Source organism: Lepus europaeus, unplaced genomic scaffold (genome assembly GCF_033115175.1).
Source record: "Lepus europaeus isolate LE1 unplaced genomic scaffold, mLepTim1.pri SCAFFOLD_3_1, whole genome shotgun sequence".
In the NCBI taxonomy this organism is placed as follows: domain Eukaryota; kingdom Metazoa; phylum Chordata; class Mammalia; order Lagomorpha; family Leporidae; genus Lepus; species Lepus europaeus.
The window spans coordinates 4,710,617-4,737,562 of record NW_026909276.1 but is presented as its reverse complement, the minus strand read 5'-3'; the positions used below and the strand labels follow the sequence as shown (position 1 = coordinate 4,737,562).

The 26,946-nt window shown below is 40.5% G+C and overlaps 1 pseudogene; it reads left to right on the top strand.

The window, feature by feature from the left end:
- The first annotated feature begins 24,935 nt into the window (after window positions 1-24,935).
- On the top strand, window positions 24,936-26,013 carry LOC133755101 (E3 ubiquitin-protein ligase TRIM13-like; annotated as a pseudogene).
- Window positions 26,014-26,946: the final 933 nt, after the last annotated feature.

Genomic DNA, 26,946 nt, shown 5'->3' with positions numbered 1-26,946 from the left:
CTGTTGGCCATTTGGATTTCCTCTTTCAAAAAATGTCTATTGAGGTCCTTGACCCATCTCTTCAGTGGGTTGTTTGTTCTGTTGTTGTGGATTTTCTTGATTTCTTTGTAGATTCTGTTTGTCAACCCTTTATCTGCAGTATTGTTTGCAAATATTTTTTCTCATTCTGATGGTTGCCTCTTCACTTTCCTGACTGTTTCTTTTGAAGTACAGAAACTTCTCAATTTGATGCAATCCTGAATGTTAATTTTGGTTTTGACTGCCTGTGCTCCTGGGTCTTTTCCAAGAAACCTTTTCCTGTGCCTATATCTTGCAGGGTTTCTCCAATGCTCTCTAATAATTTGATGGTTTCGGGTCGTAGATTTAAGTCTTTAATCCATGTTGAGTGAATTTTTGTGTAAGGTGAAAGGTAGTGGTCTTGCTTCAAGCTTCTGCACGTGGAAATCCAATTTTCCCAGCATCATGTATTGAATAGGCTGTCCTTATTCCAGGGATTAGTTTTGGATTTTTGATCAAATATAAGTTGGCTGTAGATTTTTGGATTGATTTCTGGTGTTTCTATTCTGTTCCATTGGTCTATCCATCTGTTTCTGTACCAGTACCTTGCTGTTTTGATAACAACTGCCCTGCAGTATGTCCTGAAATCTGGTATTGTGATGCCTCCAGCTTTGTTTTTGTTGTACAAGATTACTTTGGCTATTCGAGGTCTTCTGTGTCTGCATATGAATTTCAGCATCATTTTTTTCCAGATCTGAGAAGAATGTCTTTGGTATCTTGATTGGTATTGCATTGAATGTATAAATTGCTTTTGGGAGAATAGACATTTTGATGATATTGATTCTTCCAATCCATGAGCATGGAAGATTTCTCCATTTTTTGGTATCCTCTTCTACTTCTTTCTCTAAGGTTTTGTAGTTTTCATCATAGAGATCTTTAACGTCCTTGGTTAAGTTTATTCCAAGGTATTTGATTGTTTTTGTAGCTATTGTGAATGGGATTGATCTTAGAAGTTCTTCCTCAGCCATGGCATTGCCTGTGCATACAAAGGCTGTTGATTTTTGTGCATTGATTTTATATCCTGCTACTTTGCCAAACTCTTCAATGAGTTCCAGTAGTCTCTTAGTAGAGTTCTTTGTGTCCCCTAAATAAAGAATCATATCATCTGTAAAGAGGGATAGTTTGAGTTCTTCCTTCCCGATTTGTATCCCTTTAATTTCTTTTTCTTGCCTAATAGATCTGGCTAAAACTTCCAGAACTATATTGAATAGCAGTGGTGAGAGTGGGCATCCCTGTCTGGTACCAGATCTCAGCGGAAATGCTTCCAACTTTTCCCCATTCAATAGGATGTTGGCTTGGGTTTTTCATATATTTTATTTTACATTTTTAACTTTTATTTAATGAATATAAATTTCCAGTGTACAGCTTATGGATTACAATGGCTTCCCCCTCTCATAACTTCCCTCCCATCCGCAACCCTCCCCTCTCCTGCTCCCTCTCTCCTTCCATTTTGCATCAAGATTCATTTTCAATTCTCTTTATATACAGAAGATCAATTTAGTATAAAGATTTCAACAGTTTGCACCCACATAGAAACACAAAGTGAAACATACTGTTTGAGTACTAGTTATAGCATTAAATCACAATGTACAGCACATTAAGGACAGAGATCCCACATGAGGAGCAAGTGCACAGTGGCTCCTGTTGTTGACCCAACAAATTGACACTCTAGTTTATGGCGCCAGTAACCATCCTAGGCTGTCGTCATGAGTTGCCAAGGCTATGGAAGCCTTCCAAGTTTACCGACTCTGATCATATTTAGACAAGGTCATAAAAGACAGAGTGAGGATAGTAACCAATGATCCTAAGAGTGGCATATACCAGGTTTGAACAATTATACAGCATTAAGTGGGGAAGAGGACCATCAGTACACACAGGTTGGGAGTAGAGCCATTGGTGGTAGAGTGGAGGTTATGATTACAAAGGAATGAGGCCCAAGTGCACTAGACAGGGCCTAGAACAAAGGACAGAGTCATTATTAGAGGAGCTAAGAAAGGTGCTGTCTAAGCAACAAGTAATTTTTCTGATTGAGAGGCAAATAGAACCTGATAGAAGGGACTTGATAATAATCTGGTGGGCTTTAGGCCTTGTAAGTTAAGAGTCCCAGACCTATCTATCTCTTCACATGGAGTGCATCCTAAGGGAGGTGTGAACCTCCTAGGGGAAGGCACTCTGTTGACTTTCATTACTTGGCTGGCCTGGAAGGAGAGCTGGCCAGGTAAAGGCAGGTGGCATCTCTAACAAGAAATTTACAGTTCTGCCTGCAATGTTGCTGACCCTACTTGACCATCCCCTCAGCTGCAGTGGTCACTTTGGAAGTTGGGCTGAGTGAAGGGCTTTTCAGCTTAGAGCCAATAAGATCTGTGGCTCTGACCTGGGCATCCTTTGACTCCAGGGCAGGTCCATTTCCAGTGATCCAACTCTTGGCAGAGCTGCCAGGGCTCTTCACAAGCTGACATCTGCTGAAGCCCAGGCTTACCACATTGAAAGCCACTGCAGTGGACTGGCCTGTTGGGTCTCCTTGAAGGCAGATCAATGTGCAGATCAGCCATTAATAGGCCTGCCACCCATTGCTTCTGATGCCTAGATTTCTTTTCCTCCTGGTTTGTGTTAAAGCAGACCAGAGGATGCAAGTCAAGGGAGTGCCCAAGTCCCATCTCTAATCTTCGGTGGCCTGAACTACAAGCCTATAGTCACAGGCATGTTCTGTAGTAGTTTTTCTAAGGCAGACAATGCCCATGAGGAAAATTATATTCTCACTTTAAAACTTTCTTTCCCTTTGGTCTGAAAGGGAGGTTATTTCTACTTACTGTATACTTCGCTGATGGCAAAATAAATCTAGCTATGAGTTTATTATTTAAGTTCTTATTTTGGCTATGCTATTACAGAAAAATGTTAGCCATCTCTTTTATAAGGTCTAAAGATTAAAATGTACGTCCTACAGATTCCTTCAAAATAGAATTAGTTTCCTACCTTGAGGAGAATAGTGAAATGAAAGAACAAGTTGGGCTTAGAATAGAGAAATGAGGGAGCAAGTCCTCGATCACTTGCTAACAATAGCAATATTACATGAATACTTAGCAAACCGTTTCAACCATTATATAACAACTTAAGAAAACATTTACCAGAAGGTCCAATGCCTTCTATAAATTTTAAGAATCATGTATTTGAAAACACCTCTTAAATATCTAACATGGTGTAGTTTGTTTAGCCAGTAAACTGAAGCACAACCATATAAAATGTTTTTAGTTTCTTTCTACCAAAAAGTTTAAAACATATGATACACAGATTCAGGTCCCACAAATTAAAATGTATCTTTGATTGATTTTAGCAGCTTAAATTTATGCACAATCTTAGCTATAAGCCATTTAAAATAAAACTCTTCATAAAATTTCCCCATGTGGACATGCAATATGTACACACATATAACATAGCATAATAGACCAATATAGCAATTTTAATAATAGCTTTTAAAAGCTTTAACTCTTTTTGTAGATGGCCAATTGATTTGAATTGCTTTTTGTTTTTAGTAACCTCAGTTAACCATACTTTCTCTCAGTTGGTACTGTTAATACATTATTGGTTTCATCTGGTTACAGAGCCGTCCCCAAACTGAATACAATAAAAGTGGCTGGAAAAAGTCCATAGGAACCTATAGGAGGACAGCTAAACACAGAACCAACTACACTTTAGTTTTATGAGCAGCAAATCATATATAACTATGGATGAGAAAAGACTTTAAGTTGCCATTTTTTAAATTATAAACTCATCAACCAACAAGAGGTACTTGCTTACTTCACAGTATTTTTGAAAGTACCTGTAGGATTTTACAAGTATTTAACCCTTTAGGCTTCTGGGGCTTTCTCATTAAGATAACTATCATGTCTAGTAACACAAGATCATTAGACTTTTTAATTCTCAAACATTTGTATTAATAGCATTTTCCATTATAAAAACTTAAAGTTTGGTACCACATCTCATCTTGACAGTACTTCTAATATAATCCAAATAGCCTGCTTAGTTGGTTTCTCTATAAGATGAGAGACATAGGTCCTTCGATTTTTTCAGTTGGGCCCAAACTGGAAAAAACAAAGTCCAAGATTTACTGGAAATTTTAGAGTCCAGATTGTTTGAAACTTTGATTTTTTGAATGCCTGTCAAGAAAGCCAAGAAGGCTCAAAATCCAAAATATCTGGTTGAAATAAGATTCCTTAAAATCATGATATAACATAGACCAAATTTGATCTTTGTTACAAGGTGATTATTCAAATCTTTGAAAATAAGCACATATTTAAATAACCCATAGCTCTTAATAAAAATTCAGCTGTTTTTGAACACTTAGAATTTAACAGACATCAAGAGAACATAATAGATTACTTTAACACATTGCTTTAACAGAGCATCAGAGTTTAATTGTATGTCAAAGAGAAATTGAGCTTCCTGTGATCTTTTGCTGTGAGGTTTCCTTCATTTATCTTCTTTCATATTGGTGACCATGTTTCTGTGTTTCTGTGTGTAACACACCATTAAGCATTTTTTGCAGGGCAGGATGAATGGCAACAAATTCTTTCAGTTTCTGTTTGCTATGAAAAGTCTTAATTTCTTTTTTTAATTAAATTTTTATTGAATTAATATAAATTTCCAAAGTACAGCTTATGTGTTACAATGGCTTCCCTCTCCCTAAACTTCCCTCCCACCCACAACCCTCCCCTTTCCCACTCCCTCTCCCCTTCCAATCACATCATGATTCATTTTCAATTCTCTTTATATACAAAAGATCAGTTTAGTATATATTAGGTAACGATTTCAACAGTTTGCCCCCATATAGCAACACAAAGTGAAAAAAATACTGTTGGGGTATTAAATAATAGCATTAAATAAGAGTGTACAGCACATTAAAGACAGAGATCCTACATAATATTTTTTTAAAAAATTGAAAAGTGATCCCTGTTAAATTTCAGAGTGGAAAAAGAGAGGGAGGAGATGTACAATTTGGGACATGCTCAATGGGACTTGCCCCAAATGATGGAGTTAGAAAGGTGCCAGGGGATTCCAATACAATCCCATCAAGGTGGCATGTACCAATGCCATCTCACTAGTCCAAGTGATCAATTTCAGCTAACATTAAAATGGCTTTGATAGGTCTAAGAATCAAAGGGTTCACACAAACAAGACAAGTGTCTGCTAATATTAACCGATAGAATCAAAAAGGGAAAGAAGGATCCAACATGGGAAGTGGGATACACAGCAGACTCATAGAATGGCAGATGTCCTAAACAACACTCTGGCCTCAGAATCAGCCCTTAAGGCATTTGGATCAGGCTGAAGAGCCCATGAGAGTATTGTAGGCATGGAAAGCCAAGATACCATGGAAAAGAAAAAAAAGAAGACCTAAATGAAAGATCTCTGTGAGTGAGATCCCAGTGGAAAGAACGGGGCCATCAAAGAAGGAGGTACCTTTCTCTGAAGGGAGGAGAGAACTTCCACTTTGACTATGACCCTAGCGGAATAAGATCAAAGTCAGCGAACTCTAAAGGCTTCCATAGCCCTGGCAACTCATAACTAGAGCCTAGGGAGTTTACTGATGCCATGAACAGGAGTGTCAAATTGTTAAGTCAGCAACAGAAGTCACTGTGTACTTACATCCCATGTGGGATTTGTCCTTAATGTGTTGTCTAATGTGCAGTGATGCTATAACTAGTACTGAAACAGTAGTTTTACACTTTGTGTTTCTGTGTGGGTACAAACTGATGAGACCTTTACTAATTATATACTGAATCGACCTTCTGTATATAAAGATATTGGAAATGAAAAAAAAAAAAACCCTGGTGTCAAATTGGAAATGACATAGAAAAGTCTTAATTTCACCTTCATTCACAAATGAGAGCTTTGCAGGATATAATATTCTGGGCTGGCAGTTTTTCTCTCTTAGTACCTGGGTTATGTCTCACCATTCCCTTCTAGCTTGTATGGTTTCTGATGAGAAGTCAGCTGTGAGTCTAATTGGAGATACTCTAAGAGTAATCTGACATTTCTCTCTTGCACATTTTAGGATCTTTTCTTTATGTTTCACTGTGGTGAGTTTGATTACAACATGTCGTGGTGAGGATCTCTTTTGGTCATGTTTATTAGGGGTTCTGTAAGCTTCCTGTACTAAGATGCCTCTTTCCTTCTCCAAACCTGGGAAATTTTCTGCTGGTATCTCACTGAAAATGCCTTCTAATCCTTTCTCCCTCTGCATGCCTTCAGGAACTCCTGCAACCCGAATGTTGGGTTTTTTAATAGTATCCTGTAGATTCCTGACAGTATTTTTTAGATTTCTTATTTCTTCTTCTTTTCTTTGGTTTGACTGTTTCCTTTCCTGTTCTCTGTCTTCTAAGTCTGATATTCTCTCTTCTGCTTCACCAATTCTGTTTTTAAGGCTCTCTAATGTGTTTGTCATTTGATCTATTGAGTTCTTCATTTCATTATGATTTCTCGTCACTATCACAGTTTCTTGTTCTACTAGTTGTTTCATTTCATTTTGATTCTTCCTTAATATTTCATTTTCACGAGACAGATTTTCTATCTTGTCCATTAAGGATTTCTGTAGTTCAAGAATTTGTTTTTGAGAACTTCTTAATGTTCTTATCAATTTTTAATTAAACTTTTATTTAATGAATATAAATTTCCAAAGTACAGCTTATGTGTTACAATGGCTTCCCCCCTCCCATAACTTCCCTCCCACACGCAACCCTCCACTTTCCCGCTCCCTCTCCCCTTCCAATCACATCAAGATTCATTTTCAATTCTCTTTATATACAGAAGATCATTTTAGTATATATTAGGTAAAGATTTCAACAGTTTGCCCCATATAGCAACACAAAGTGAAAAAACTACTGTTAGAGTACTAGTTAAAGCATTAAATAACAGTGTACAGCACATTAAAGATAGAGATTCTACATAATATTTTTTAAAAAAAATTAATTTTCTGTGCCATTTCCAATTTAACACCAGGTTTTTTTTTTCATTTCCTATTCTCTTTATATACAGAAGATCAATTCAGTATATAATTAGTAAAGATCACATCAGTTTGTACCCACACAGAAACCCAAAGTGTAAAAATACTGTTTCAGTACTAGTTATAGCATCACTGCACATTAGACAACACATTAAGGACAGATCCCACTTGGGGTGTAAGTACACAGTGACTCCTGTTGCTGACTTAACAATTTGACACTCCTGTTTATGGCATCAGTAAACTCCCTAGGCTCTAGTCATGAGTTGCCAGGGCTATGGAAGAATTGGAGTTCGCTGACTTTGATCTTATTCCAATAGGGTCACAGTCAAAGTGGAAGTTCTCTCCTCCCTTCAGAGAAAGGTACCTCCTTCTTTGATGGCCCCGTTCTTTCCACTGGGATCTCACTCACAGAGATCATTCATTTAGGTCTATTTTTTTCCATGGTATCTTGGATTTCCATGCTTACAATACGCTCATGGGCTCTTCAGCCTGATCCAAAAGCCTTAAAGTCTGATTCTGAGGCCAGAGTGTTGTTTAGGACATCTGCCGTTCTATGAGTGTGCTGTGTATCCCGCTACCCATGTTGGATCCTTCTCTCCCTTTTTGATTCTATCGGTTAGTATTAGCAGACACTTGTCTTGTTTGTGTGATCCCTTTGACTCTTACACCTATCAGAGCCATCAATTGTGAGCTGAAATTGATCACGTGGACTAGTGCGATGACATTTGTACATGCCACCTTGATGGGATTGTGTTGGAATCCCCTGGCACATTTCTAACTCCACCAAATCCGACAAGTCTGATAGAGCATGTCCCCAATTGTACATATCCTCCCTCTCTTTTCCCATTCTTAAATTTAACAGGGATCAATTTTCAGTTAAATTTTAAACACCTAAGAATAATTGTGTGTTAATTACAGAGTTCAACCACTAGTACTAGAACAACAACAACAACAAATACTAAAAAGGATAAAGTATTACATTGTACATCTTGAGTCAGGACAAGAGCTGATCAGTTCATTGTTTCTTATAGTGTCCATTTCACTTAACAGGTTTCCCCTTTGGTGCTCAGTTGTCATTGATCAGGGAAAACAAATGATATTTGTCTCTTTGGGACTGGCTTAATTCACTCAGCATGATGTTTTCCAGATTCTTCCATCTTGTTGCAAATGACCGGGTTTCATTGTTTCTTACTGCTGTATAGTATTCTATGGAGTACATGTCCCATAATTTCTTTATCCAGTCTACTGTTGATGGGCATTTGGGTTGGTTCCAGGTCTTAGCTATTGTGAATTGAGCTGCAATAAACATTAATGTGCAGATGGTTTTTTTGTTTGCCAACTTAATTTCCTTTGGGTAAATTCCAAGGAGTGGGATGGCTGGGTTGTATGGTAGGGTTATGTTCAGGTTTCTGAGGAATCTCCAGACTGACTTCCATAGTGGCTTAACCAGTTTGCATTCCCACCAACAGTGGGTTAGTGTCCCTTTTTCCCCACATCCACTCCAGCGTCTGCTGTTGGTAGATTTCTGGATGTGAGCCATTCTCACCGGGGAGAGATGGAACCTCATTGTGGTTTTGATTTGCATTTCTCTGATTGCTAGTGATCTTGAACATTTTTTCATGTTTCTGTTGGCCATTTGGATTTCCTCTTTTGAAAAATGTCTATTGAGGTCCTTGACCCATCTCTTAGGTGGGTTGTTTGTTTTGTTGTTGTGGATTTTCTTGATTTCTTTGTAGATTCTGGTTATCAACCCTTTATCTGCAGTATAGTTTGCAAATATTTTTTCCCATTCTGTCGGTTGCCTCTTCACTTTCCTGACTGTTTCTTTTGAAGTACAGAAACTTCTCAATTTGATGCAATCCCAAATGTTAATTTTGGTTTTGACTGCCTGTGCTCCTGGGTCTTTTCCAAGAAGTCTTTGCCTGTGCCTATATCTTGCAGAGTTTCTCCAATGCTCTCTAATAATTTGATGGTTTCAGGTTGTAGATTTAAGTCTTTAATCCATGTTGAGTGAATTTTTGTGTAAGGTGAAAGGTATGGGTCTTGCTTCAAGCTTCAAGCTTCAAGCTTCTGCACGTGGAAATCCAATTCTCAAAGCACCATTTATTGAATAGACTGTCCTTATTCCAGGGATTAGATTTGGATCTTTGGTCAAATATAAGTTGGCTGTAGATGTTTGGATTGATTTCTGGTGTTTCTATTCTGTTCCATTGGTCTATCCATCTGTTTCTGTACCAGTACCATGCTGTTTTGATAACAACTGCCCTGCAGTATGTCCTGAAATCTGGGATTGTGATGCCTCCAGCTTTATTTTTGTTGTACAAGATTGCCTTGGCTATTCAAGGTCTTCTGTGTCTCCATATGAATTTCAGCATCATTTTCCCAGATCTGAGAAGAATGTCTTTGGTATCTTGATTGGTATTGCATTGAATGTATAAATTGCTTTTGGGAGAATGGACATTTTGATGATATTGATTCTTCGAATCCATGAGCATGGAAGATTTCTCCATTTTTTGGTATCCTCTTCTACTTCTTTCTCTAAGGTTTTGTGGTTTGCATCGTAGAGATCTTTAACATCTTTGGTTAAGTTTATTCCAAGGTATTTGATTGTTTTTGTAGCTATTGTGAATGGGATTGATCTTAGAAGTTCTTCCTCAGCCATGGCATTGCCTGTGTATACAAAGGCTGTTGATTTTTGTGCATTGATTTTATATCCTGCTACTTTGCCAAACTCTTCCATGAGTTCCAGCAGTCTCTTAGTAGAGTTCTTTGGGTCTTCTAAATAAAGAATCATATCATCTGCAAAGAGGGATAGTTTGAGTTCTTCCTTCCTGATTTGTATCCCTTTAATTTCTTTTTCTTGCCTAATAGCTCTGGCTAAAACTTCCTGAACTATATTGAAGAGCAGTGGTGAGAGTGGGCATCCCTGTCTGGTACCAGATCTCAGCTGAAATGCTTCCAACTTTTCCCCATTCAATAGGATGTTGGCCGTGGGTTTTCATATATTGCTTTGATTGTATTGAGGATTGTTCCTTCCATACCCAGCTTGCTTAGAGTTTTCATCATGAAAGGGTGTTGTATTTTATCAAATGCTTTCTCTGCGTGTATTGAGAGAATCATATGGTTTTTCTTCTGCAGTCTGTTAATGTAGTGTATTACGTTGATTGTTTTGCGAATGTTGAACCATCCCTGCATAGCAGGGATAAATCCCACTTGGTCTGGGTGGATGATCTTTCTGATGTGTTGTTAAATTCTATTGGCCAGAATTTTATTGAGGATTTTTGCGTCTATGTTCATCAGGGATATTGGTCTGTAATTCTCTTTCAATGCTGCATCTTTTTCCAGCTTAGGAATTAAGGTGATGCTGGCTTCATAGAAAGAATTTGGGAGGATTCCCTCTTTATTGATTGGTTTGAATAGTTTGAGAAGTATTGGAGTTAGTTCTTCTCTAAATGTCTGGTAGAACTCAGCAGTGAATCCATCTGGTCCTGGGATTTTCTTTGTTGGGAGGGCCTTTATTATGTTTCAATTTCTGTGTCAGTTATGGGTCTGTTTAGGTTTTCCATGTCTTCCTGGCTCAATTTAGGTAGGTTGTATGTGTCCAAGAATCTGTCCATTTCTGATAGATTTCCCTGTTTGCTGGCATACAAGTCCTTGTAGTAATTTCTGATGATTCTTTTTATTTCTGTGGTGTCTGTTGTTACATTTCCTTTTTCATCTCTGATCCTATTGATTTGGGTCTTTTCTTTTTTTTAGTTAGTTGGGCCAATGGTGTGTCAATTTTGTTTATTTTTTCAAAAAACCAGCTCCTCGTTTGGCTGATTTTTTGTAATGTCATTTTGGATTCAATCCTGTTGATTTCTTATTTGATTTTAATTATTTATCTTCTCCTACTGGGTTTGGTTTGGTTTGCTGCAGATTTTCTGGATCCTTGAGATGACTTGAAAGCTCATCTATTTGGTGCCTTTCCAATTTCTTGATGTAGGCACCTATTGATATAAACTTTCCTCTTAACACTGCTTTTGTTGTATCCCAGAGGTTTTGGTATGTTGTGCTGTTATCCTCATTTACTTCCAGAAAATTTTTGATTGCTCTTTTAATTTCTTCTATGACCCATTGTTCATTTAGGAGTATGTTGTTCAATCTCCATGTGTTTGCACGTGCTCTAGGGATTCCCAAGTTGCTAATTTCCAATTTCATTCCTTTGTGGTCTGAGAAGCTGCATGGTATGATTCTAATTCTTTTGAATTTGCTGAGACTTGCTTTATGGCCTAGTATCTGGTCAATCCTAGAGAAGGTTCCATGTACTGCTGAGAAGAATGTAAAGTCCTTAGATGTAGGATGAAATGTTCTGTAGATATCTGTTAGATCCATTTGGGCTATAGTGTCATTTAAATCTGCTGTCTCCTTGTTGATCTTCTGTCCTGTTCATCTGTCTATCTCTGAGAGTGGAGTATTGAAGTCCCCCAGTGTTGTTTTTAATTTCTCCACAATGTTGCAGTGGGTTCGTTTCTGAGAAGAGCAGCGTGGTGGGGGCAAGAGGCGCGGAGTCAACACACAGACCCCGGGAGTCCGGTGAGAGCAGGCTCGAGGCGAGCAGCCTGCAGACTTGTTTATTACAGTTGGTACAACAGCTTATATAGCCAAGACCAGCCAATCTGGTCAAGGGGCGGTCCATACCCCAACCAATCACAGCCTGTTGCCAGACAGTTTCCACAGCCATCCAATCACAGCCCGTCGCCAGGCAGTTTCAAATCCATCCAATCACAGCCTGTTGCCAGGCAGTTTCCAGAGCCATCCAAACACAGCCTGTTGCTAGGCAGTTTCAAAACCATTCCTGACTAACTGACGCTCGCTTGCCAGTGGCCACCTTGGCATGGCCTTCTCATTCCACTACATTTCCCCCTTTTCGTTTATTTTTGAGCAATGGGAGGCATGATTCTTGGCCATACCATTGTTGACCCCATTTCCATGTGGTCTCCGTACGCAGCTGTGCCTGTCTTAGGTTGTCCCCCAGGGGATCTTACCCGTCATTGACTAACCAGCGCTCAAATAGAGAGACCACAGGATTGCTTGCTCAGATAGGGGTAGGAATGAGGAATAATGGTTATCAGGAGTGGCATGACCGCACACAGGCTGTGGGCCATTGGAGTGGCTGACCAGAGCTAGTGGGGTACACAACAGTAACAGATATGGCTTTGGGCAGTTTCTCAGGGTAGGATGATAGGGCAGGAGCGTCTGCTAACAAGGTGGAGTCTCGGTCTTGTTCAGCTGGTTCTGGTTGGCTGTCAGTTGCAGGCTTGATGTTTCTGGCTGGTACCCAAATGGGCTGTTCTGCATTCTCTGGAAAGACACAAGCATATCCTCGACCCTTGGTTAGCAGGGGGTGTGGTCCTTTCCATTCTCCTGTCAGGGGGTCTTTCCATCTAACCATAGGGGCTGGGGTCTGGGATGGAAAGGATCCCCAGTGTTTATAAGCTGGGCTGATCCCTTGGGAATCAAAAGTAAGAAAATTTATAGTGAAAAGGACCTCAGTCAAAGCAAGCTGTGGGTCTGAGGGTATATGATTATTTTTTTGCCTTTGTAAGAGATCTTTAATCGTCCTATGAGTTCTTTCAATAATTGCCTGTCCCTGTGGGTTGTATGGGATACCTGTAGCAGACTTTATGTTCCAAGATTTCAGGAAGGAAGTAAATTCCTGTGATGTATACGCTGGCCCATTATCAGTCTTTATGGTCCAGGGGACACCAAGGACCAGCATGGCTGATTTAACTGCCTTTATCACATTACTAGCCTTTTCTCCGGATTGGGCAGTTGCAAATACAGCCTTTGAATAAGTATCTACCACCACATGAACAAACTTAAGTTTACCAAAGGAATTAATGTGGGTGATGTCCACTTGCCATAGTTTATTAGGAGCAAGGCCTCGTGGGTTCACTCCTGCTTGTTGCAGTGGGCCTAATGGGGCGAGGGGTGCACAATTCTTGCAAGAGTGCACTAGGTGTTTGCATTGGCTCATTGTTAGCTCTGGGAAAAGCAATTTTATGTTGCTTGCTGACATATGAAATTTTTGGTGTAAAATACGGGCTTGTTCTAAGTGTCCAATGGAAGCCGTGTTGCAGGAGATAAGACGATCAACCTTTCTGTTGCCTTGGAAAATAAAGCCAGGTAACCCAGTATGTGATCTTACGTGTGAGATATACCATGGGTATTTTCTGTTCTCAGTTAGTTCTTTAAGTGTTGTGAACATCTGGTCAATTGGTTTACTGGTCGGGTTAAAGATTGCAAAAGGGATCATCTTTGCTACCTGTACTGAGTATTTGCTGTCCGAAAATATATTTACTGGTCCATCTTGGCTAAGGAGTAGAACCTTGACTATTGCTCTTATTTCTCCCAACTGTACTGATCCCCCATGGGGTTCTACATGGATCTTATCTTTTTCAGTTAAAGATTTGATCACTATTCCAAAGAGTGACTTGTTGGCATCCGTAAACGCACATGGTGCCATGGGTATAGGTTGATTAGCAGGGAAAGCATGTTTTGGATAGTCTATCTAAGGTTTTTAGTGTCTGGAGTAGCCTGTCTGCTGGCAGGTGATTGTCAATCTGTCCTGGAAAGTTTATCATTAAAGTTTGAAAGAGCGTGCTGTTCTGCATCAATGTTGACAGTTCCAATTGTGATAGTGGTAGGACTATTATGTCTGGTTCTGCGTTAAATATCTTATTGGTATAATATCTTAATTTAAGTCCCATCATAAGGATGGCATCTACTTTGTTTACTATTTTACGACAATCGCTCCAGGCTATGTGCACCCAAAAAAGTGGTCCATGTCGTTGCCAAATAACTCCTAAGGGGGCCTTGAAGGTAGATATGGTTATGGCAAATAGAGGCACCTGAGGGTCATATCTACAGGTTTTTAAATTTGATAATTGGGTGTTAATCTTTTCTATAGTGGATTTGGCTGCTGGTGTCAATGTGATTTTTGAGGAAGGGCTGTTTCCCTTAGTCAGTAAATCGTATAGTGGTCTAAGTTCTGCAGGTGTTAGGGGAAGGAAGGGCTTCAGCCAATTGATTTGGCCACATAGTTGCTGAAGTTCATTAAGTGAGTATTTATGCTTGACTTTCAGGTTTGGGCCCAGTGGAGATATATGGGAGGAGATTTGATAACCCAAGAATTGAAAGGGAGGAAAATGTTGTACTTTTTCTGTGGCAATAGACAAACCCAGGAATTGTAAATTTCTTACTGTCTCACTTAGACAGGCATTCAGAATTGCTGCATTCTTGTGAGCAAGTAAGATATCATCCATATAATGTATGACCAAGCACTGATCTTTAAGTGTACTGGTCGCATGAGAAACGTATCTTTGACAAATGGCAGGGCTATTTTTCATGCCTTGTGGGAGTACTGTCCACTGGAATCTTTTTGCAGGGAGCTGGAAATTGGGCTCCCATACTGTAAAGGCAAAGTAAGCCTTATCCTGCTCTGCAATGGGGATGGAAAAGAAGCAATCTTTGATATCAATGGTAACTATGTGGTATCCGTTAGGAATGGCCCCTGGATGGGGAATGCCGGCCTGGAATGTTCCCATCTTTTTTATATTTTTGTTAATAGCTCTCAAATCCTGTAGAAGCCTATATTTTCCCTGTTTCTTTGGTATCACAAAAATGGGCGTGTTATGAGGGCTAGTGGAGGGTTCTATGTGTCCCTTTTCCAATTGTTCCTGTACCAATTCTTTAAGGATGCTAAGTTTGGGTTGTAATATTGGCCACTGCTCTACCCAGATGTTTCCTGTTTTTTCCCATTCAATGGGGATTGGGCTTGGCTTTTGTATGAGGTGAGCAGTGGCCCCTAGAATTGGGGGTGAATCTTACTTGTAGGTTCTCCATTAAAGCTGCTGGCTTGTGGAGATTTGTGATCCGTAGTAAGGACCGCTTGCATTTGTGAGAGCACATCTCTCCCCCATAAGGTCATGGAAACCTCAGCAATTAGTGGAAAGATGGTTCCTGTATCTCCATTGTCATCTCGCCAAGTTACGGGCGTGATGACTTGATCAGCCAATTTTAATCCTCCAACACCTTGGAGGTCAGGTCCGGGTGCTGTCTTCCAATGTTGTATTTTTCTTGCATCCCTAGCTTTTAAAACAGTAACATCTGCTCCCGTATCAATTAAACCTACAAAGGCAATGTCATCTAACTATAGGGTCAATTTTGGTCTCAGATTGAAGATGGGCATCGACCAGTTAATGGTAGTGGGACTCCCTCTTACTTGCTGGGCTGAGGGCCGCCCCACTGGGAGTTTAAAGGTTTGGTCTTGCAATCTTTTGCCCAATGAAAGCCTTTTTTACATCTGGGACACAGTGTTTTGGGTTTGCCCCATTTTGCAGCGTTTGGGCAGTTTCGCCGTAGGTGTCCTATTTCCTGGCATCCCCAACAAACTGGAGGGTTATTAGACTTCTTTGTGCTCAGTTTGTTAATGGCCGCAGTCAGGGCTTGTATGGGAGTATCAGCAGGGTTTACCTCTTTTGTGGCTATTATCCATTTAGAAATGTCTTCATTACGGACTGGGGCAATTGCTGCTTTTGCCTCTTTGGTAGCACTTTCCCAAGCTAATTGTTTGACCAAATTGTCTTGATCAGGGCCAGGCAGTAATCTTTTCTCTACTGCCTCCAAGACTCTGGCAAGGAAATCGGGGAACCATTCGCTTGGGCCTTGAACTAGGTTTCTAAAGAGCTGACTATAATCAGGAGGATTTATATTTTTTAAGGCTTTAAGTGCCAAATCTCTGACCTGATCAAAATAGGCAACTACTCCAATGCGGGCCTGTTCTTGAGGATATATGTAGGTGCCACGGCTTATAAGCATATCAAAGGTTACTGCTATTCCATAGGCAGCATTATTCCTCACCACAGTTTCAGCCTCTTCCTCATAGGAGGCTTTCCACTGTAAAAACTGTGGTCTTGACAAACATGCCTTGAGCAGTGCAACCCAGTCAAAATGAGTTTGGAGGTTTGCTGCCCATTGTTTGAGCACCTGTTCAAAGTAGGGAGAGTCAGGACCTGACTCTTGAGAAGCCTTTTTTAGCATAGTAAGGTCATTTATGGGTGTTGGAATCCAGGGCCTGAATTCTGCATCCGCTCCTGTATTAACAGCAAATGTGCAGGTGGGACGGGGTCCAGCTGCTGCCCTAAGAGCTTGGGGTGCCCGAGGACTGCCAGTAATGTGGGGATCCTCACTGGGTGCGGATGGGATGACCTCGCATGAGTTATTGTGTAGAGGTCCTCTTAGTTCATCCCACGGGTATGTGGGGGGTGGCTGACTAGGCATTGCTACCTTGTTTGCTACGTTGTTTTTTTCACTGTCGGAGCTCTCTCTCCCTAAGTCTTCAAACATTGTCTGTGAGACAGGGACCTGGAGTGTCAGGCTCCTATCACTCACAGATTCAGTATCTTTGATAATCTGCACAGGATTCTGAGAGGGGGGTATCTTTCCCATGTCTGAGCGCTTAAGAGCGGCACGGTACGCCAACTCTAGCCAGAGGAAAGACACGTATAGCACTGCTACCGTAACAAAGCAAATTCCTAGCACCTCAACTGTGGATGGCATTTTGTGGGAGGTTTCCCTATGCTAGACAAACAGATAGTGGTGTATCAGATCGTACGTATGTCCTGTGCTTAGTGGGGAACTTCCTTGATTCGTTAGGTCAAGGCCGTATGCCCACACAGTGTCTCCGGAGCGTCACCTCTCTCGAGTGAGGGAAGATGACTTGGTTCCGAATTCTGGGATGATCAGTCCCTTATGTGAATTCGCCGGGCGAACCGAAAGTAAAAGGAGGAGCCGAGAAGCGACGTACGCTTCAGGGCGGTGTGTGCTAACCTGGGGTCACTTAGACCGAGGACAAGGACAAGGAAAGGGGCGTAGGAGGGGGTTCTGTGCTCACCCTCACAGAACCGAACAGCACACAAAACACCGAGGGGCCTACTTGCCGAAATCCAGGGGGGACCTCGCCGAGTCCGACACGCTGTTTCTTTCTCAGTCACGTTGGCGCGCCAGATGTTGTTGTTGATTTCTCCACAATGTTGCAGTGGGTTCGTTTCTGAGAAGAGCAGCATGGTGGGGGCAAGAGGCGCGGAGTCAACACACAGACCCCGGGAGTCCGGTGAGAGCAGGCTCGAGGCAAGCAGCCTGCAGACTCGTTTATTACAGTTGGTACAACAGCTTATATAGCCAAGACCAGCCAATCTGGTCAAGGGGCGGTCCATACCCCAACCAATCACAGCCTGTTGCCAGACAGTTTCCACAGCCATCCAATCACAGCCCGTCGCCAGGCAGTTTCAAATCCATCCAATCACAGCCTGTTGCTAGGCAGTTTCAAAACCATTCCTGACTAACTGACGCTCGCTTGCCAGTGGCCACCTTGGCATGGCCTTCTCATTCCACTACACCCCAGTACTATTGTATTGGTGTTTAAGTCTGCCTTTAAGTCCCTTAACAAGATTTTTAAGTAAGCTGGTGCCCTGTAATTAGGTGCATATACATTGATAATCGTTATATCTTCCTGTTGAATGGATCCCTTAATCACTATATAGTGCCCCTCTTTGTCTCTCCTGACTGCTTTTGTGGTAAAGTTTATGTTGTCCGATATTAAGATGGCTACACCCGCTCTTTTTTCATTTCTGTTGGCATGGTATATCTTTTTCCAGCGTTTCACTTTCAGTCTGTATGCATCATTGTTGGAAGGATGAGTTTCTTGTAAGCAGCAAAAAGATGGGTTTTGTTCCTTAACCCACTCAGCCAATCGGTGTCTTTTAACTGGGCAGTTCAAGCCATTAACATTCAATGTGACTATTGAGAAGGAGTAACTTTGCCCTGTCATTTGCCAAATATATTTTCTAATATATTGTTTGAGATTCCTGTGATATTTTGGTGTGAGGTTTCCTTTCTTTGCCTTCTTTCATATTGGTGACCGTGTTTCTGTGTTTCTGTATGTAACACATCTTTAAGCATCTTTTGCAGGGATGGAGGTGTGGTGACAAATTCTCTCAATTTCTGTTTGCTGTGAAAGGTCTTTCTTTCACCTTCATTCGCAAATGAGAGCTTTGCAGGATATAATGTTCTGGGCTGGCAGTTTTTCTCTCTTAGTACCTGGGCTATATCTTGCCATTCTCTCCTAGCTTGTAGGGTTTCTGATGAGAAGTCAGCTGTGAGTCTAATTGGAGATCCTCTGAGTGTAATCTGGCGTTTCTCTGTTGCACATTTTAGGATCTTTTCTTTATGTTTCACTGTGGTGAGTTTCATTACGGCGTGTCGTGGTGAGGATCTCTTTTGGTCATGTTTATTAGGGGTTCTATGAGCTTCCTGTACTAGGATGTCTCTGTCCTTCTCCAAACCTGGGAAATTTTCTGCTGGTATCTCACTAAAAAGACCTTCTAATCCTTTCTCCCTCTCCATGCCTTCAGGAACTCCTGGAACCCGAATGTTGGGTTTTTTAATAGTATCCTGTAGATTCCCGACAATATTTTTTAGATTTCTAATTTCTTCTTCTTTTCTTTGGTTTGCCTGTTTCCTTTCCTGTTCTCTGTCTTCTAAGTCTGATATTCTCTCTTCTGCTTCATCCATTCTGTTTTTAAGGCTCTCTAATGTGTTTGTCATTTGATCTATTGAATTCTTCATTTCATTATGATTTCTCGTCACTATCAGAGTTTCTTGTTCCACTAGTTGTTTCATTTCATTTTGATTCCTCCTTAATATTTCATTTTCACGAGAGAGATTTTCTATCTTGTCCATTAAGGATTTCTGTAGTTCAAGAATTTGTTTTTGAGAACTTCTTAATGTTCTTACCAATTTTTTGAGATCTGCTTCTTCCATTTCCTCTATCTCTTCATCTTCATAATCTTGGATTGGGGTGTCTTGTTCATTTGGGAGCATCATAGTGTCTTCCTTGCTCTTGTTACCTCGGTTTCTATGTTTGTTGTTTGGCATGTTGGAGATTTTTTTTTTTTTGCTGTGGTGTTTTTTTCTCATTATACTATGCCTCTAAGTGGGCTGTATGCTTTGATGGATCCTTAGAGGATGTGATGGGTGTGGCCAGAGAGCTCTGCTTGATTCTTCAGGTTTAAGGCTGTGCAAAAAGTGACTCATCCAGATTGTTCTCTCCCTCTTTTTTTTTTTTTTACTTAGTTGGGAAGTAATTCCACACAGCTGAGTGGAATTGAGGGTAGTTGAAATCTTGCCTCTGTGAGTATTTGTTTGATCTACCCCTGGGACCACACAAAGAGTTTATGCAGCCCTCAATGTGTTCTCAAGTTTCGCCATAGTCCCAAAGTTACTGAGTTTGTGTACTCGTTGCTGCTTTACATATGTAAAATGGCGCCTGCTCTTTGTTTTGCTCGGCTTTGTTAGGTGAGTGGAGAGAGTGGCTAGTGTCCATGCTGGTTCCTCTGATTTACTCGTGATCTTTGCCCAGTGGGGCCTCAGGCCTCTGCCTTTCCCCACCAATGTCTCGGATTTCTGAGGTTTTTGTCTTACCTCCTGTTCCTGTGCCAGTGAGATTCTGTGGCTCAGCTGCCGCGGCTGGGCTTCCACGCGGTGGGCTTCCTGCAGGTCCTCTGTGTCACATCCACTAGTTCCGGAAGCGTTTCCTCTGCAGTTTTTTTCTTGAGTCTTTTCCTGAGGCTACAGTAATTCCACTTTTATGAAACTATATTTTCCCAGACTATCGGTGCACGTCCTCACTATGCGCCATTTTGGCTCTGCCCCTATGTCTTAAGGTATGGTATTGTGATGCCTCCAACTTTATTTTATTGTATAAGATTGTTTTAGCTATTCAAAGCCTCCTGTGGATCCATATGAATTTTTTTTTTGACAGGCAGAGTGGACAGTGAGAGAGAGAGAGAGAAAGGTCTTCCTTTGCCGTTGGTTCACCCTCCAATGGCCACCGTGGCTGGCATGCTGCGGCCGGCGCACCACGCTGATCCGAAGGCAGGAGCCAGGTGCTTCTCCTGGTCTCCCATGGGGTGCAGGGCCCAAGCATTTGGGCCATCCTCCACTGCACTCCCGGGCCATAGCAGAGAGCTGGCCTAGAAGAGGGGCAACCAGGACAGAATCCGGCACCCCAACCGGGACTAGAACCCGGTGTGCCGATGCTGCTAGGTGGAGGATTAGCCTGTTGAGCCACGGCGCTGGCAGGATCCATATGAATTTAAGCATCATTTTTTCTAGATCTGAGGAGAGTGACATTGGTATTTTGATTGGTATCACATTGAATTTGTAAATTACTCTCTGAAGAATGGACATTTTGATGTATTGATTCTTCCAATCCATGAACATGGAAAATTTGTCCATTATTTTGTGTCTTCTTTTATTTCTTTATTTAATGTTTTGTAATTCTCATTGTAGAGATCTTTGACATCCTTTGTTAAGTTTATTCCAAGTTTTTCACTTTTTTGTAGCTATTGTGAATCAGATTGATCTTAGAAGTTCTTTCTCAGCCATGGCTGAGTATACACAGGCTGTTGGTTTTTGTGCATTGATTTTATATCCTGCTACTTTATCAAACTCTTCTATGAGTTCCAGTAGCCTCTTAGTGGATTCTGTTGGGTCCTCTATATATAGAATCATGTCATCTGCAAATAGGGATAGTTTGACTTCCTCTTTCCTGAGTTGTATCCCTTTGTTTTCTTTTCTTGCCTTATGACTCTGGCTAGAACTTCCAGTACTATATTGAATAGCAATGGTGAGAGTGGGCATCCCTGACTGGCACCGGATCTTAGTGGGAGTGCTTCCAACTTTTCCCCATTCAGTATGAGTTGGTCATGGGTTTGTTATGAATTGCCTTGATTATGTTGAAGAATGTTCCTCTAAACCCAATTTGCTTAGATTTTTCATCATGAAAGGGTGTTGTATTTTGTCAAATGCTTTCTCTGCATCTATTGAAATAAGCATATGGTTTTTGTTCTTTAATTTGTTGATGTTATGTATCACATTGATTTGCAAATGTTGAACCACCCCTGCATACCAGGAATGAATCACATTTGGTCCAGGTGAATGATCTTTTTGTCGTGTTGCTGGATTCAATTGGCCAGAATTTTGTTGAAACTTTTTGTGTCTATGTTCATCAGGGAAATTGGTCTGTAATTCTCTTTTTCTGTTACATGTTTTTCAGCTTTAGCAATTAAGGTGATGCTGGTTTCATAGAAAGAATTTGGGAGGATTCTCTCCCTTTCAATTTATTAAATAATTTCAGAAGAATTGGTTAGTTCTTTAAGTATTTGGTAGAATTCAGCAGTGGATCTATCCATCCAGGGCTTTTCTTTGTTGGGAGGGCCTTTATTACTACTTCAAATTCTGTCTTTGTTATGTGTCTGTTTAGGTTTTCTATGTCTTTGTGGCTCAATTTAAGTATGTTGTAAGTGTCCAAGAATTTATCTATTTCTTCTAGGATAAGATGAGTAAAAATAGAGGCATACTTGTGTGCCTCACAGTAGAAAATAAAGGAATTACATGTTTACATGCCTTTATATTTTAAAATACAGTCAGAATGACAATACTTATTGCACATCTTGGAGTACCAATGGGATTTTTATGTTTTTCATATACAAAATAACCATGTGATATTCAGCTTTAAAATACTAGTATGCTTATAAGAAAGTTAGAATTGGAGTCATTACAGAAGATAACCAATTTTTAAATTAAAATATTTTAATTCTAAAATAATTTTAATTAAAATAAAGATGAGGGAAGAGGGGCAGATGACATCTGGTAATAGTTATGAAAATCTAGTTACATAGGAATAATCAGTTCTTAGCTTTCCCAGTACAGCAAAGTAACTATAGTTCACAATAATGCATTATATACTATATGAACTATTAGAGGGAAGGAGCTGATGAGCTTAGAAAAAAACTAGGGAAATGGAAACACTAATTACTTGATTGATCTACTTATACATGTTTTGAAATATTGGATTATACTCCATAAGTTTTACAAGTACCACATGTTAATACAAAAGACAAAATATTTGTTTTCTGGGATTAAAAAAAAAAGCTTTATAGAAATGATGTATATGTGGGGCCAGTGCTGTGATGTAGTGGGTAAAGCTGCTGTTTGCAGTGCTGGCATCCCATACGGGCACTGGTTTGAGTCCTGGCTGCTCCATTTCCAATCCAGCTCTCTGCTATGGCCTGGGAAAGCAGTAGAAGATGGCCCAAGACTTTGGGCCCCTGTGCCCATGTGGGAAACCTGAAAGAAGCTTCTGGCTCCTGGTTTCAGATCAGCACAGTTCTGGCCATTGTGGCCAATTGGGAGTGAACCAGTGGATGGAAGACCTCTCTCTCTCTCTCTCTGCCTCGCTTTCTCTGAGTAACTCTTTCAAATAAAGAAATAAATCTTTAAAATAAAAGAATATTGAGAGTCACCAATTAAACAAAAACTTAAAAATAGATGTATAAGTAATGAATATTTATAACATTTATTTTTATTTACTTATGTATAGTAAGCACATTTTTTGGAGAAATGCATGACATTTGTATGTACAAAAGTGCGTATATGTGAACACAAGCATCATTTTTACTGTAAGAGTTTAACACTAAGAGATTACCTGTCACTTCATGATGGAATAAAATGTCTTCCCTGTACCTCTTTAAGAGAAAAACTTACACTATATTGACAATATTTTAAATTGTTTAGGGGTGGGGTGGTGTGGTGGCGCACTAGGTTAATCCTCTGCCTACAGCGCTGGCACCCCATATGGGCGCCAAGTTCTAGTCCTGGTTGCTCCTCTTCCAGTCCAGCTCTCTGCTGTGGCCCAGGAAGGCAGCGGAGGATGGCCCAAGTGCATGGGCCCCTGCACCCACATGAGAGAGGAGGAAGGACCTAGCTCCTGGCTTTGGATTGGCGTAGCTCTAGCCATAGAGGCCATTTGGTGAGTGAACCATCGGAAGGAAGATCTCTCTCTCTCTCTCTCTCTCTCTCTCTCCCTGTCTGTAACTCTACCTGTCATAAATAAATAAATAAATAAATAATCTTTAAAAATTGTTTAGGGACATTTATTTTCATTTTATCAAAAATGTTCAAAATATTTGCTGACATTCATTTTCTATGAAATTATTTTTGAAACTAATGAAAATATACATTGAAATGTTTTTAACACATTGACTGTCATATTAATGTCTGTTGTTAAGGTAAGTGGATTTAATATAAATTCAAGAATAACACTTCTTTTGTCATCTTTGTTTAAATGAAAAATGGTCTTAGAGAATACCAGGAACTGACTTTTTAAGAAATAATTTTTACTTATTTATTTATACTTGGATTTTTAATGTTAGATCATTAAAATTTAGAAATAAATTTAATGTTGAGTCTAACATATTGACTTTTCATAAGATTTATAGGTTTTTCTTTGGTTATTTTAGTTTTTCTCTTTTGGATTATCAGATTGATATGGGTGGGGTTATGTTAATTTTGTTCACCACTATTTAACTTTAGTACGTACCATAACATCTGATGCAAATATAATGTTTGGTAATTTTAAACCTGCAAATGTCTTACATTGCACTTAATTAGTGGTTGGGTCACTCATGAATATTAACATTTTTTTTGACAGGCAGAGTGAACAGTGAGAGAGAGAGACAGAGAGAAAGGTCTTCCTTTTGCTGTTGGTTCACCCTCCAATGGCTGCAGCAGCAGGCGCGCTGCGGCTGGCACACTGCACTGATCCAAAGCCAGGAGCCAGGTGCTTCTCATGGTCTTCCATGGGGTGCATGGCCCAAGCACTTGGGCCATCCTCCACTGCACTCCCGGGCCACAGCAGAGAGCTGGCCTGGAATAGGGGCAACCGGGAATGAATCCGGTGCCCCGACCGGGACTAGAACCCGGTGTGCCAGTGTTGCAAGGCAGAGGATTAGCCTATTGAGCCATGGCGCCGGCCATGAATATTAACATTTTAAATCATGATTTTACATGTAAAATGATTTTCCATTAAGCTTTTTATTTTAAAATACTGTTCCACTGCTGAAAATATTTGAGCCACTGGAAAGACAGATCAGATTAGAAAAAAATTTTTCATTAACATTTTCTACTTTCTAATGTTCTTTATCAAAGAAAATCATTCAAGAACTTGAACTTCCCATTACTGATATGCCCATGCTCCTACATGGGCATATCAGTAATGGGAGACCAATCACACTATGCAAAGTAAACATAGATTAAAACATTTCATCTAAACCACTAGTTTCCAAGCAATGATGTTTGAAGACTTTGATAGTTCCTCAGGAACTGCATGCAGTACAGGTGTGGTGAGGTTAAGCTATTATGGTTCTGAGAGCTCTCTTTGTTTGAATCAGTTGATATTATCTGCATGATCAATGAGAATTGGACATAGGGTTTTATTTTATATAAGGGTTTGGAGAAAATGAGCTTGAAGAAAAATGTTTGACAAACAGTGAAATAAGGATGTAAATCAAAAAAATAGATCTTGTAACTACTGACATTTTAATTACATTTTGTTTTGTCTAGAAGAGTCTAGTGTTTAGTATCTGTAGGATATGTCATACTGGAGGAAACAGAGAAAACCTCTTCATTTAGCCAATCAATTTGAAACATGTTATTTTCTCACAACACTGACTCATCTAATGACTGAGGAATGTTCCCTTTTGAAAAATGATAAAGAAGTAATGTGTGGCCATCTTGCAGCCAATACTGGCCCCCATGGCTGGAGGGGGTGTGGCATATCCCTCATAATGCCAGAGGCACTCCTTCTGGTAGAGCTGGATGGAGCTGCTGACTAACTGCTCGTACTTGTTACTTAACCAGAAGCTAGCATTTCTTCCGTAGAAACACCATTGTCTTTGGTGCCCTCTGACTTACAGAAGACTCCCTGAATGTGATGCAGCTGCTTGAAGATCTCATGTGCCCAATTTGTTGCAATCTGTTTGATGATCCTCAAGTTTTGCCTTGCTCACATAACTTCTGCTAAAAGCACCTGACAGGTCTCATAGAGGGGACTGTGCAGAATTTATTGTGGAGACAATCATCATTCAAGTGTCCCTCCTGCCGTAAGAAAATGTCAGCTACTGGAGTTAGCAGGCTGCAGGTTAATTATCCCCTGATGGGTATTGTGGAAAAGTATAACAAGATCAAGATTTCTCCCAAGATGCCAATGTACAAAGGACTCTTGGGGAAGTCCCTCATTGTTTTCTGCCTGACTGATATGCAGCTGATTTGTGGGATCTGTGCTATTCCTGCTGACCACACCAAGTATGTCTTCTGATCTATTGAAGATGCCTATGCTCAGGAAAGGAATGCCTTTGATTTCCTCTTCCAGAGCTTTGAGACAATGTGTAGGGGAGATGCTCTTCCTCACTTGGATACCTTGGAAGCTAGCAAGAGAAAATACTCACTGTTACTGACTAAAGATTAAGATGAAATTAAAAAAAAAGATGAAATTGGCCGGCGCCGCGGCTCACTAGGCTAATCCTCCGCCTTGCGGCGCTGGCACACCGGGTTCTAGTCCCGGTCGGGGCACCGATCCTGTCCCGGTTGCCCCTCTTCCAGGCCAGCTCTCTGCTGTGGCCAGGGAGTGCAGTGGAGGATGGCCCAAGTGCTTGGGCCCTGCACCCCATGGGAGACCAGGAGAAGCACCTGGCTCCTGCCATCGGATCAGCGCAGTGCGCCGGCCGCAGCGCGCCTGCTGCTGCAGCCATTGGAGGGTGAACCAACGGCAAAGGAAGACCTTTCTCTCTGTCTCTCTCTCTCACTGTCCACTCTGCCTGTCAAAAATAAAAAAAAATAAAAATAAAAAAATAAAAAAAGATGAAATTAAGAAATTTTTTGAGAAGTTGAAACACACATTGGATCAAAAGGATAATGAAATCCAATCTGACTTTGAGATCATGAAATTTGCAGTTCTGCAAGCTTATGACCCAGAGGTTAACCAACTCACCACCACCTTACAGGAACGATGATTGGTCTTTAACATTGCTGAGGCTTTCAAAGACTTGTCAGAACCCATGATATTTCTGCGATAGATGTAGGAGTTCTGGGAGAAAATCAAAGTCATCAAGGAAATCCCTTTACCTGCCTCTTAATTTTCCCAGAAGCCCTTTGATGAAGAACATTGACCATGAGAACATCAAATTAGTAGATGTGGATACTTTCTTTGCCTCAGGGCACTGTCACTTTCATTAGCAAGATTCCCTGGCACTTTCATCAGTTATTTGCAGTAGTCCTTCTGCTTGACTTTCTCATTTTCTTCAGTCCCACTGCATCCCTAAAGTGATCTTTATTTGATGAATATGCAGGCAATTCACTCTGTCAGCCTATGTTCTTTGGGTGTGTGCACCTTATTAGCTGTGGTCTCACCAATCCTTATCCACACTAACACAGAAGGCCTCTATGGCAATCCTGACAGCCAGAACAAGTACAATGGCTTACTGAACTCCTGGAGAAAGATCGATCTGTAAGGGCAGTTCATGACATCAAAGCCACAGATATCAGGTTAGATAAATTAGATTTAATGCACAGGTACATTTTGATGGATGAGTTGTTACAAGACTTTATTTGGAAGGACAAGATTTTTGATTAAGTGATATACGAAATTGAAGATGTGAAACACTAGAACTAGAGACCTTTGCACTTTAACTTAGAAAAAATATCATTGATGCCTTAGGAACTGAAGTCCATAGACTTGAGAATGAACTAAAAAATGAAATCCTGAAGTTCCATGTGTAAATCTAGAGATATTATAAAGTGATACAATGAATCACTTCGGACACATGTTTGCCCAGCCACTCTGAAAAGCCATTTCCTACCTTTTCATGCTGACTACAGAGCCATTCAGAAGACATGATTTCTAAGAAGAAAATATTCTGTGTGAAGAGCAATTGAAGAGTCTACAG